This window comes from Panthera uncia, chromosome B1, assembly GCF_023721935.1.
Source record: "Panthera uncia isolate 11264 chromosome B1, Puncia_PCG_1.0, whole genome shotgun sequence".
Taxonomy (NCBI): domain Eukaryota; kingdom Metazoa; phylum Chordata; class Mammalia; order Carnivora; family Felidae; genus Panthera; species Panthera uncia.
The window spans coordinates 94023020-94034518 of NC_064811.1; the positions used below are offsets into that span (position 1 = coordinate 94023020).

Sequence of the window (11499 nt, forward strand, 5' to 3'; positions counted from 1 at the left end):
CTGAAGTTGTGGTTTTGGGCCAACCAGACTTCTGAAAATAATTAATGTAACATAAGATGACTAATGAGGAAACACACATGGAGGCCGAGGACTGGATCAGGGACATGTGGTCACTGGAAAGTTCAATAGCTTGGCCGCTGCCTTCAAGACATACTGATAGTTCAAATTAGTGATTCTCAGATGGCATTGTTTTCCAATCTTGTTGGAAAACCTGGTTGCTGAGTACTCTAGGCACAAATAATCCACAGCTAAACCTCTGATGTATTTCTTTTTTTCAGCAGCTCCCTAGAATCTTGCAAAATCTTGGTTGTGTTTTATTTACTCTAGGACTCCAACTAGAGTTAGAGCTCAAACTAGAATCTGTATATCCACTGTTCATTACATTAGTGATAATACCTCAACTCGGTTAACAGAGTTCTCATCTTCAAATAGAGTATTTCTTACTTGGTTGTACTAAGTTTTCCTATTTAACTAAATCACATCTCTGAATGAAGGTAATTTCTAATCTTGATTGCATATTCAAAATGTAATTACCTGGGGAAGAGGAAGGAAATAATACAAACAAAGACCTTATATTTGTCCTAATGATGACATGGTGAGAAGCTGGGAGCTATTTAAATTTGATACCCATTGTGAATTCACAGAAGAGGACTGAAGGTTAGTACAAGGATCTCTAATTCATGGAACTATTTGATGCTTCCATGAGCAAGTATAGATATCTATGCACTCCTGTTCCCTAGAAGGTGATGGGGATGTACTTTTGTTATAACTGTGTTTTATTTCCCAAATTGGACATTATCATTCCCAAAGACTATGTGAATCCAAGAAAAATATACCACATAAGCATGTACAACATATGTAAAGAATAAACAAGTGGATTTCCTTTTCTCAGGAGTACGGTCATAACCTGGCTATACATGAGGACTGAATGAACTCAGAAGGCATTTAAACTTTATTGTGTCTTAAGTCCAAGAAAGAAAATGAGGAAAAAATGTGTTTATATTACTAAACTGTTTTCCATTTTAGCTAAACAGAATACTGGGATATGCCATTCCCAAATGTTGCAATAATGGCTTACATTTTAATGTGTACCTGGACAATGTAAAAGAAAAGGAAAAAAAGGAAAATCATACTATACACTAGCACTATTCAATAGAATTTCCTGAGATGTTGGAAATGTTCTAAATCTGCACTGTTAAATATGGTAGCCCCTGGTCAAATGCAGCTGTTGAGAATTTGAAATATGGCTCATGTGACTAAGAAACATTTTAATTTTATTTAATCATAATTAATTTAAATTTATATTCAAATAGCCATATATGGTTAGTGGCTGCCATATTAGACAGTAAGTACAGCAATAGACACAAAAATAACAGGTTCAGTTCCAAACAGAGACATACTCAAAGATACCAAGAATTTCAAACTCTTATTCTATTTTCTAATTCCTGGGAGAGAACTAATCCTTGTGTTGCAATTTTAGTAAGGTCCTTCAATTTATTCTAGTTAATGATTAATAATACCTAGACTGCACTTCTCTAATAGATTGTAAAAGCTCCCAGAGAGAAATAATATGATCTCAAAATGTAACTCTAATGTACTGTAACCTACCTTAGACATTTAAATATTTATTACAACAATTTGCTTAGGAAGAGCACAATGAATGCCTTTAACAGATAAGGATAATTTAGACCAGCAAAATATCTAAATGTGCATATTATAAAAATAGGGCAATGATTTAGAGCACAGCCTGAATATTCTTTATGAAGTCCTTGTGTGTGTGTGTGTGTGTGTGTGTGTGTACATGCATGTGTGTGGTTAACTGTGTAAATCTCAAGCAGTAGACACTTTCCAGAGTACCCCAGATTGTTGTCTTTTGTCTAGTTTTTGGTAAAGCTATATGACTGTAAAGTGGCCACTAAAAAAAGGGGGGGAGCTTTACAGCAACCTCAGACTTCTGAAGTAATCTTGAACAAATCAGTAAAACACTTAAGTGAAGTTAATAAAATAAAGTGTGGTCATAAAGTCTATTTATTATAGTTCAGATTATAACATGTAACCTCATCTATAAGGGTCATCTTTATATGGTATAGTTGTCAGTAAAAAGGGTATATTTCATGTATTTCCTGAGTTAAAACAAGCAGCAATTGCTTCTCCACATAGCCTTTTGTTCCTTACCACTCTCAGCACTGCCTAGGGCCACCACTCACTTTCCTATAATTGCCCCCAGAACACTATTGCCACTATCCTCCTTTTGTCATACTGCAGTTGTCATATAGGGAAAGTCCCACTTATCTTTACTGCCCTCCCATAATTTCTCATAACTCTACCAAGAACAACAGGTTACAGATTCACTAAAGGTTTTATGATAACCAGAGGGAATTGTAATCTGGAATAATGATATGGGGATGGACAAGAAAGCTAAGACCGGATGCTGATGTTCAAGATAAAGCTTTATAACCTCTAAAAGATCCTGCATGGGGTGACTATCTTGTTAGGCTTATTTCCATCTCAAGTACAGTCCTCATCTCATCCTCTCAGAGAGTGGCTCTTTTAAACCTTCACCCCTAAACTCAGGACTTGTCTCATATATAAAGTCTGTTTTCTTCCCAAAATAGGGAACCCCCATGTTGTAATCTCCCACAAGGTCACATCTTTCCCCCAAATCCAAGATACTCAGAATAGTCCAGGATGGGTTTTTTAGGCCAAATCAGAGTCTCTCTGGCCTAGCTGACCATCCTTGGGGTGTATCCAGTTCTTTCATTGGGTTTTCTTCTCCCACTAGTTTCTCAGGTGAAAACGAATAAAGCAGATCTCTGTATTTGACAATATTTTTATGATAATTCTATGGCTTGGTTTTCTGAAATCTTGTAATCCTCAAGTCCATTCAAATTTACAGCAGGAAAGTAGAAAAAAGCCATGGGCTAACAAAGAAATAAAAAGTCTGATAGTAATAACGGGTGCCAGGTCATAAGAGAAAATGACATAGGAGCAATTAGAACAACATAGATTTCTGGCAGAAATTTTGGTAAAAAGGCAAGATATGCCTTACACATAGTATTAAGTCAAGGAAGGGGTAGGAGGAGAAGAAATGGTTCCATACTGTAGCCCACAGTGTTGTAAAATGATTGTCCCAAGTTATCAAGTAAAGGCTCAATACATTTAATATATTGTCTTTATTAAGGCAAGGAAGGATATAATAAACTTTATGAGGATATACGCACACACATACACACACACACATATTCTTACCTATTACCTAAATTATGCATAATTTGGTTGTTTCTTTTTTTAATGTACATTTAAGTTGATTTTAATATTTTATATAGTTTTTAACTTTTAATTTTGAAATAATAGATTAATCAAATTTACAAAGCTTCCATAAATTTTAGCATCTTACACAACCATAGTACAATAATCATAATTAGGAAATTAAATCAATATAATACCAACAACCCATCAAGAAATTTCACTCAAATGTTTTCAAATTGAATTTGAATTTGGATTTGGATTAGTGGAATTCCACAAATGCACTTTTAACTGATTCATACATAAATCTGAAATCACTCACTGTATTTAGTTGTCATGTATAAATTTGGTTTCTAAATTAATTTATGTGATTACTTCACAATATTATCCTAGTAACTTCTGAACTCAAAGCGTTTTTTTCTTCTGTGGCTCATGCCGACATTTAATTGTGGTGTATAACAAATGACAGTAAGATTCACTTGTTTTTCTTGAAATATGTTTATTAAGTTACTATTTAGTAATTACTAAACATTTACTTAAATAATAAAATTACTAAATTACTATTGGTAATTTGTACATTTTTGCTAGTTTAATATATTTCTATCAAGTTGGTTTTACTTTAATTCTGTAGTGGAGTCCTCCAGTTCTGAACTTCAGTGGCATAACAAACCTGTCCTATTGCCTGTCATTCTCTCAGCATGCTGTAAATTAGACACATAATTGAAATGAAAATCAGCTATTGGCTGTAAAGTATTCTGGTGTGTCAAGAAGCAGACTACTAGCTATCTTAATCTTGTCATTAATTACCTGACGTGGAAATTATTTAGCTTTCCCGTACCGCAGTCTCTTCAACTGAAAGAATACGAAATTTTTCTCCCTTAATTTCAATGCCGATGTGAAAATGTATATGAAAGAACTGTATTTGAAACTGACAAAAAGCAGATCATTAAAAAAATTATTTTCAATGATCACAGGATAGTTCTTACCTAAAGAAAAAATAAGTCTTCTCCATGCTTATCCTATCCAATTTTTTCTCATAATAGAAATAGGTCAAAATGGCTTCAGAATCCCAATTGGTGACTTGGAACTTATTCTTTTATTGCAAAATTGGAGCAACTGATATGGCAGTAGATTATCTAGATTATCTAATCCACATGAACTTCTAATGGAAAAGAATTGCCCACATTCACTAGACAGTGAATTTTCCCTGATGCTTTCTTTTTTGTATGTGCTTAAAGTGAGGCACAGTAATACTCTTGAAGGACAGGAAATTATTATTTGATGATAATTACGTCACTTATATAATAATAAATTCAACAATTTTTTTTGAGAGCCACATATTTCTAAATGCTGTGAGGGTTACTATTATGAATGAAGAAAGACATATTGATGTAAAACTTACAATCGAAAAATGTAAAATGGCAAAATGGGATGAGTTATTAATTCTGCTTGAGAGTATTAAAGAAGACTTTACATTTGAAGCAATAAGAGATCTGAGTCTTGAAGACTGAGTTGGATTTTTAAAGAACAATGAATAGAGGGTTTCTACTTACACATAACAGAAGTATATAGAACTACATAGAATATAGATTATGTATTCTAGTTGCATACATATGTAATACTGTATATATTCTAATACTGTATAGAATATGTATAATATATTCTATATATTTATTCTGGTTATACATGTTTGTATTTATATGTATATACATATGTATATATATATATATATGTGAAATAAATAGCATGTTTGTGGACTCATAAGAGATTCAGTGGGCTTGGAAATTCAGCAGACTTATGAAGAAAAGTTGTGGGAGACAGAATGGAAAGATGGACTGAAGGAGAAGATGAATTTGTAGAAGTATTCTTCTGAATGCCATATTTATTTTGGACTTTATTTTATGAGAACTATGGTCACCTCTTGATTGTGAGAGCAAGATTTGTGTGTGCAAAGCAGTTTATATTTTAGGAATGCAGTCAGTTCCTGACTGAGTGAGGCTAGAGAGAAGTACAATCATCTTTGAGGAGATAGAGACCTAACTGATTGCTCCTGGATAATAGGGTAAGGTGAAGATATGATTAAAGGTGTTACAGGAAAATGATCAGTAGAACTTGTTGGCATATTGTACATAAGGTAAAAGAGAAAAAATAATCAAAGATGGCTCTGATGCCTGATAGATTAGATAGCTGAGGTAAGTGGCGATGTCATTTAGTGGTATGAAAAATCCAGAGGGAAGAACACATTGGCAAGTGTTTTTGTGCTGTGTTCAAGTATATCTATCTAACATGAGGTTTGACTTTTTAAAAGTGAAGTTGTTCTGGGTGTTGGTAAAAGTTCATGTTGTGTCTCTGTGTTTGGGTTTCTGGAGAATGGTAGTGATACACGTTTTCAGAAAAAAATTTCAGGGTGTCAAATGCATCATAAATACTGAGTTCATGAATTTATTTATAAGATGATAGCAGGAGATAGGCTGGAAATTTTTCCTAGGCAATGATTTTTGAAATTTCTACCTTTGAGTCATGTCCTCTAAGTTCATATTTCTCAAAGCTTGGCCACTAGGGCAGCAAACACTGGCAATGTGGAACTTATTCAAGATACAACATCTTAGACCCCACCCATTACTATTAAGTCAGAAATGCTGGGCATCTGGAGGCCAGAATCTGTTTTAAGAATCCCACCACGTGATTTTGATTCACACTAAAGGATTTGAACCTTGGTTTCACATTGAAATGTTCTGATGCCTTGGACCACCTTTAGTGATTCTGATATAGTCAGATGTAAGGCCTGGGCAAAGGGCTGGAGATTTTGAAAGTCTCTCAGGTGATTCTACTGTGCAGCTTGGGCTAAAATCTATATTTCTAAAGAGTAACAATAAAGAAATACCAAGAGAAATGTTTCTCAGACTTTAAAAGTGCAAACCAATCATCTTCAAAATGCAGAATCTAATACAGTGGGTCTGAGTGCAGCCTGTAAGTACATTTCTAGTCAGCTTTTCTGTGAGCTTGACCACAGACCACACTTCAAAGAGCAAAGCACCAGAGCACAGTCATCAAGCATGTATGATACCTCTCCTACAGATATGAAAAAACAAGGGATTAGTAGCTGGGGATGATTTGTCTGGCCTGGGAATTGGTTGCTCAAGAAAAGAGATTGAAGGTGAGAGTAGGAACCAATCAAATTTATACACATACTTAATTTTTAAATTATTTTTAGATCAAGTTGTCCAAAAGCGCAAGTGCTTCTTTAAAAGACTAATCCTTTAAATTAAAATATTGGACAAAGCTAACCTGAAGGGGTCAAAGTTAAATTTTTGCAGGTAGGCTCCAAGAGACTCATTGGATTATCTTGGATTATCTTATTCCTAATTTTTTCTTTTTTCTTTTCTTTTCTTTTCTTTTCGTTTCTTTTCTTTTCTTTTTCTTTTCTTTTCTTTTCTTTTAGAGAGAAAGAGAGCATGAGTGGGAGAGGGGCAAAGGAAGAGGGAGAGAGAGAATCTCAAGCAGGCTCCACACCTAGTGCAGAACCCAACGTGGGGCTCCATCTAATGACCATGAGATCATGACCTGAACTAAAATCAAGAGTCAAACACTTAACAGACTGAGCCACCTTTGTGCCCCTGGATTTTCTTATTTCTGCCATGTTTTTCTGGAGAGGACAAGAGTATAATTTTCTGATATAACTTTGACAGTCCTATTAACTATTATTCTGGAAGGATTAACCTACATGGGCTCATATCAATCCAGTCACATGTCAATGGGAAAGTAATTTCCATTTGTGTGTCCTATTAGTAAAAGTCAATCTCTAATTTTGGAATTTTAAAACCATGGGGGAAAAAGATCCCGAAAGGGAATTATGTAGTCTTCCTTTTGTTGTTTTTGCCATTCTTCAAATAAATGTGCCTTTATGGATTTAATGAAAATTCAGTTTAAAATGTGATTGAAGAAACCAACTTAGCTGCCCCTTTTTACTAATGACAATAGTCAAATCATTACTTGTCTAACTGGGTTCAGCAATGTCCTAATTAGCAAAGGGTTGATCTGAGCCTGAGGTGACAGCTTACCCTTTGGCTCTTGAATTCTAGCTGCTTCTTCATTAATCAAAAGTAAAAATAATCACAAAAGTTAGAATGATTAAATAAGACCTCTGCCTTTCCGTTGAATCTTTAGGCTTCTGGTGTTAGAAAAAATGGACATTTTTTTCTTGTAAACTGCATTCTAGACTTTTTAATTGATTAGTGAATGAGTGAAATTATCTTGGGTGGGAAAAGTATGAGAGATTTAATAACAGTAGTTAGTCAATATTAAAGGGAAATGGGTCAGAATGGAGTTAGATACCATACATTCCTACTATGAATTAACCCCCATTTTCCCGAGGGGACGATTCAAAAGGAGTTTTTTAAATTATGTATATAAAATGATTAAATATCAACTTTTAATATTTAATTTGTTAAGTAAGTTATGAAATATAGTCAAAATCACAAGTTATATAATTACATTTTAATATAGAAATGCACTTTTTCACATTTCTTGAAAATAGTTCAGTCAAGCTTTCCATGTGCATCTTCTAAAACAGTCTTATCGTCGTTAGAGTTCCTTGTTGAATCCTCTAATGCATTTGTTGAGAGCACATTATTTTATTGGTCCACATTTTTTTTTTTAGCTAAGACCCCTTTTGGATCTGTATATGATGTTCTCACTGGAAAATTTAACCTAAAAGTATACAATCAAAAAATATGAGTACATTTGGGTTTTATATTGTCCTATGTGTATATGCATTCATGATTTCTCCAACACAACCATTTTCTGCTTTGCTTTTTAAGTAAATTTTAAAAGGTTTATTTACAATCAAATCCTTGCAGTTGTGAAGTCATACACACTAGAATAATGAAGAAATCTGTAGTATCAAAATTTTTTCTTGCTTTCTCACCAACTAATTAATCACTGCATACTAGTACTAACCTGTGTGGTTTCAGACTAATGTGTCTTTTTCCTAAATAGTACTTGGTTAGTCAGAATTTAGGGAACTGAGAGAGGACCAGCAATAAGTAGACTTTGTGAGACTTGGATATAAAGTAACTATATGCTGTTGTCTGAGGGTTAATATTTTAGGAGGAAAAAAAAAAACCCTTTGTCTTATATTTGAACATACCCAGCAATAATGATGTTTAGTTCATAGAAATTGTTTTAAAGCAAATTCATACTAATTATCATATCTTCTGAATTCTACATTCAATTTTATTTTTATTTGTATCTGAAACTGATTATGATTAATAAAATATTATACAACTTAGTAAAGTTTCCAAAGGTGTTACATTTTTTTATTGTTGTGGGTATAATTTGAAGGTTGTTCTCTGCTGGGTTCTACTGGATTCAGCCCAGGTCCATGAGTCTTCTCGTTCCTGGATCCCTTCTGAATGAGGAGCCACCATCTGTGACATGATGTTCTCATGGCAAAGAACAGCTTCTCAGGTGGGACAGAGCCAATCCAGGCAAAATATTTAAAACTTCTACTTGGGAGTACTTGGGTGGCTGTGGCTTAGTTGGTTGAGCTCAGACTCTTAATCTCAGCTCAAGTCTTGATCTCAGGGTCCTGAGTTCAAACCCTGCATTGGGTTCTACTTAAAAAATGAAACAAAACAAACAAAAACAGTAAAAAAATAAAATAAAACTTTTACTTAAACAAATGTATATCACATCCCCTCACACTCCATAGACCAAAGCAAGTCATGTTACTAAACCAATGTCAGTGTGGCAAGAGGATATATTCCCTGCCAATGGGGAAGCATGACAAAGTTGGGGAGGGGACAAATAATTCTGAGCAAATAATGCAATCTACTACTGATAATCACTTTGGTGACTGTCTTGTAATTTGTAACACTTACTTAATCATCATTAGAACTAGAATCAATGTCAGCAAGTGTGAAGGACACATATTGCTTTTAGTTACCTACAATGGCCATGAAATTAGATGAAGATCAATCATGTGAAAGTTGAGAGAAGTTATTCACTATGTTTTCTAATGGACTTTTAGTTTCTAATGATGCTAATAATAATTTCCATTATGCTTTTTAAACTTCTCAGGATAATTTTCATTTTTAAGTCCTATTTGAGAGTTTTTTCCTCTCTGTACCATTCCTGTCAGTGCAGCATCCAAGTCTGGTTCTGTTCCAACTCTTCCAGAGATTCTAGGAGATATTTAATTTCCTTTAGTATTTCTGCTAAACTAGCTAGACTAAACTCTTTTCTATATATATCCTATGAAGTGGATATGTATCCTCAAGAAGTTAATATATAAGAAAGTACCTAGCGTATGATATGCATTTAAAACAGTCACATTCCTTCTCAGTCCTATTTCATTTTGAAAATGTTGAAATATTTGTTAATTTAAAACATTACTCTATTGATTTTTTTTTGTCCTGATACTCTCAAATTCTTAAGAACTGCTTACCCTAATTTTTCACATTGTTTCTGAAAGCCTGGGGGTGGTAATAAACATAAGATGAAAAGCAGTTTTTCCAGCATTTTCTGAAGATGCTTCCAAATCAATCATCTGTCCCAGACTATCAGAAGAAATGCAGATTTAAAATAAGCTGCTCCACTGTCCCCATAAGTTTGCTTTTATTTTTTTTAAATTTTTTCCCATAAGTATACTTTTATATATGGCATCCATGTTTCATGTTTCATGTTTTGGTTCACAAAAACACGTTATCCTTGGAGCTGTTGGGTTAGGAACATGTGGAGATTCAAGAAGTGTCATACTAGGAGGGGGCATGGAAGATCTGAGCCCTTTTGCTCTACAATGCCCTATGTATCTCTTTCATGTGGCTGTTCTTGAGTTATATCCTTTTATAATAAACTGGTAATCTAGTTTTAGGTCCTGCTACCAGGTGGTGTGTCTTTTTAGGAAACTTGACAAAAGAATTATAAGAATTTTGAAAGCACAGTTCATGATGATTACACATTTGTCATCAAGACAGACTTTGAAAATTTAGGGCTCATGCATCTCATTAGATCACCTTTTCATGAAGCATATATGCATGGATTTTTCATGGATGTAAGACTGTCACAGGTAAAATTGATGGTAAAGCCATTTGCTTATGAAGAATATAGGAAAGATAAGATCTGACAGAAGATAGACCATGTGCACAGAGTCCACTTAAGGAAATTGCCAAAAGTTAACAAAGAGCTGGCACTTAATAATTGAGGGAGAGGAAGAGAAGGAAAATCTACATGGAAAAAAAATTAAGAGCCTTTCTAATATTCTCATCAATGACTGGCTTAAAATTGTTTGAGAACACTGACTTCAAAGCAGACACAAAGAGTAAAGAATTAAAGCTTGAATCCAGTTGTTTAAAAAATTAGTGAAGGAAGAAGACTCTTAGAGCAATAAATATTTTATGAAAAAGAAGAGGAGGAATAACTGAAAGAAAAACTGAGTGAGGCAGAAAGTTCTAAGATCTCAGATGATAAAAAAAAAAAAAAAAAAAAAAAACGGGTTGAAAAGGTCAGGAAACAACAGATTTCTCCACCAGGAGGAGAAAGCAGCAGGAAGGACTTAGGGAGAACCAGCAGACAGTCCTCAAGCCCCAGTTTTATGATGTCAAAACAGGAGAACTCAGAATCTTCAAAGATTCTGTCACAAAGCAGAAGCTGATGAATAAAACCCTTGAAGATCACTTGAAATCTGAGGCAAAAAATGGGACATTGAGTGTATCAGAAGCTAGGGCTGGCAGCAAACAATTGACATTCATGTTAAAAAGTTCTGAACAGTAGAATCAACAGGAGGCTGAGAAGGTGCACCAAGAGAGGGAAACATTTTGTCGTTCAGCAGTCACCTGAAGTCAAGACACAGAAGAGGACTGCTGTTTTGCTGAATTTGGAAACAATCCTAATTCTGATTTGGAAGAAGCACTTCTACTCCAAATTGGTTATCATTAGAGTACCTTAAACCCAGACAGGGGAATGCACATTTTGAAAATTTTATGTAAATACTTTTTTTTTTTTTTTTGAGAGAGAGAAAGTGCAAGTGAGCAAGGGGCAGACAGAGAGAGAGAAAGAAAGAGAGAGAGAGAAGCTGGGCTCACCTAGGGCTCATTCGTTTACAGGAAACAGGGCTGGAACTCACCCAAAGCAGGGCACTGACTCACCCAATATGGGACTCAAACTCACCAATTGTGAGATCATGACCTGAGCCTAAGTCAGATGCTTAATGACTGAGCCACCCAGGCACCCTATGTAAATTCTTGATACATC

At 34.5% G+C, this 11499-nt stretch overlaps 1 pseudogene; it reads left to right on the plus strand.

Annotated features, from left to right (window-relative positions):
- The window catches only part of LOC125922406 (nucleolar protein 10-like), a 110762-nt pseudogene extending 99642 nt beyond the window's left edge, over nt 1-11120 (plus strand).
- Nucleotides 11121-11499: the final 379 nt, after the last annotated feature.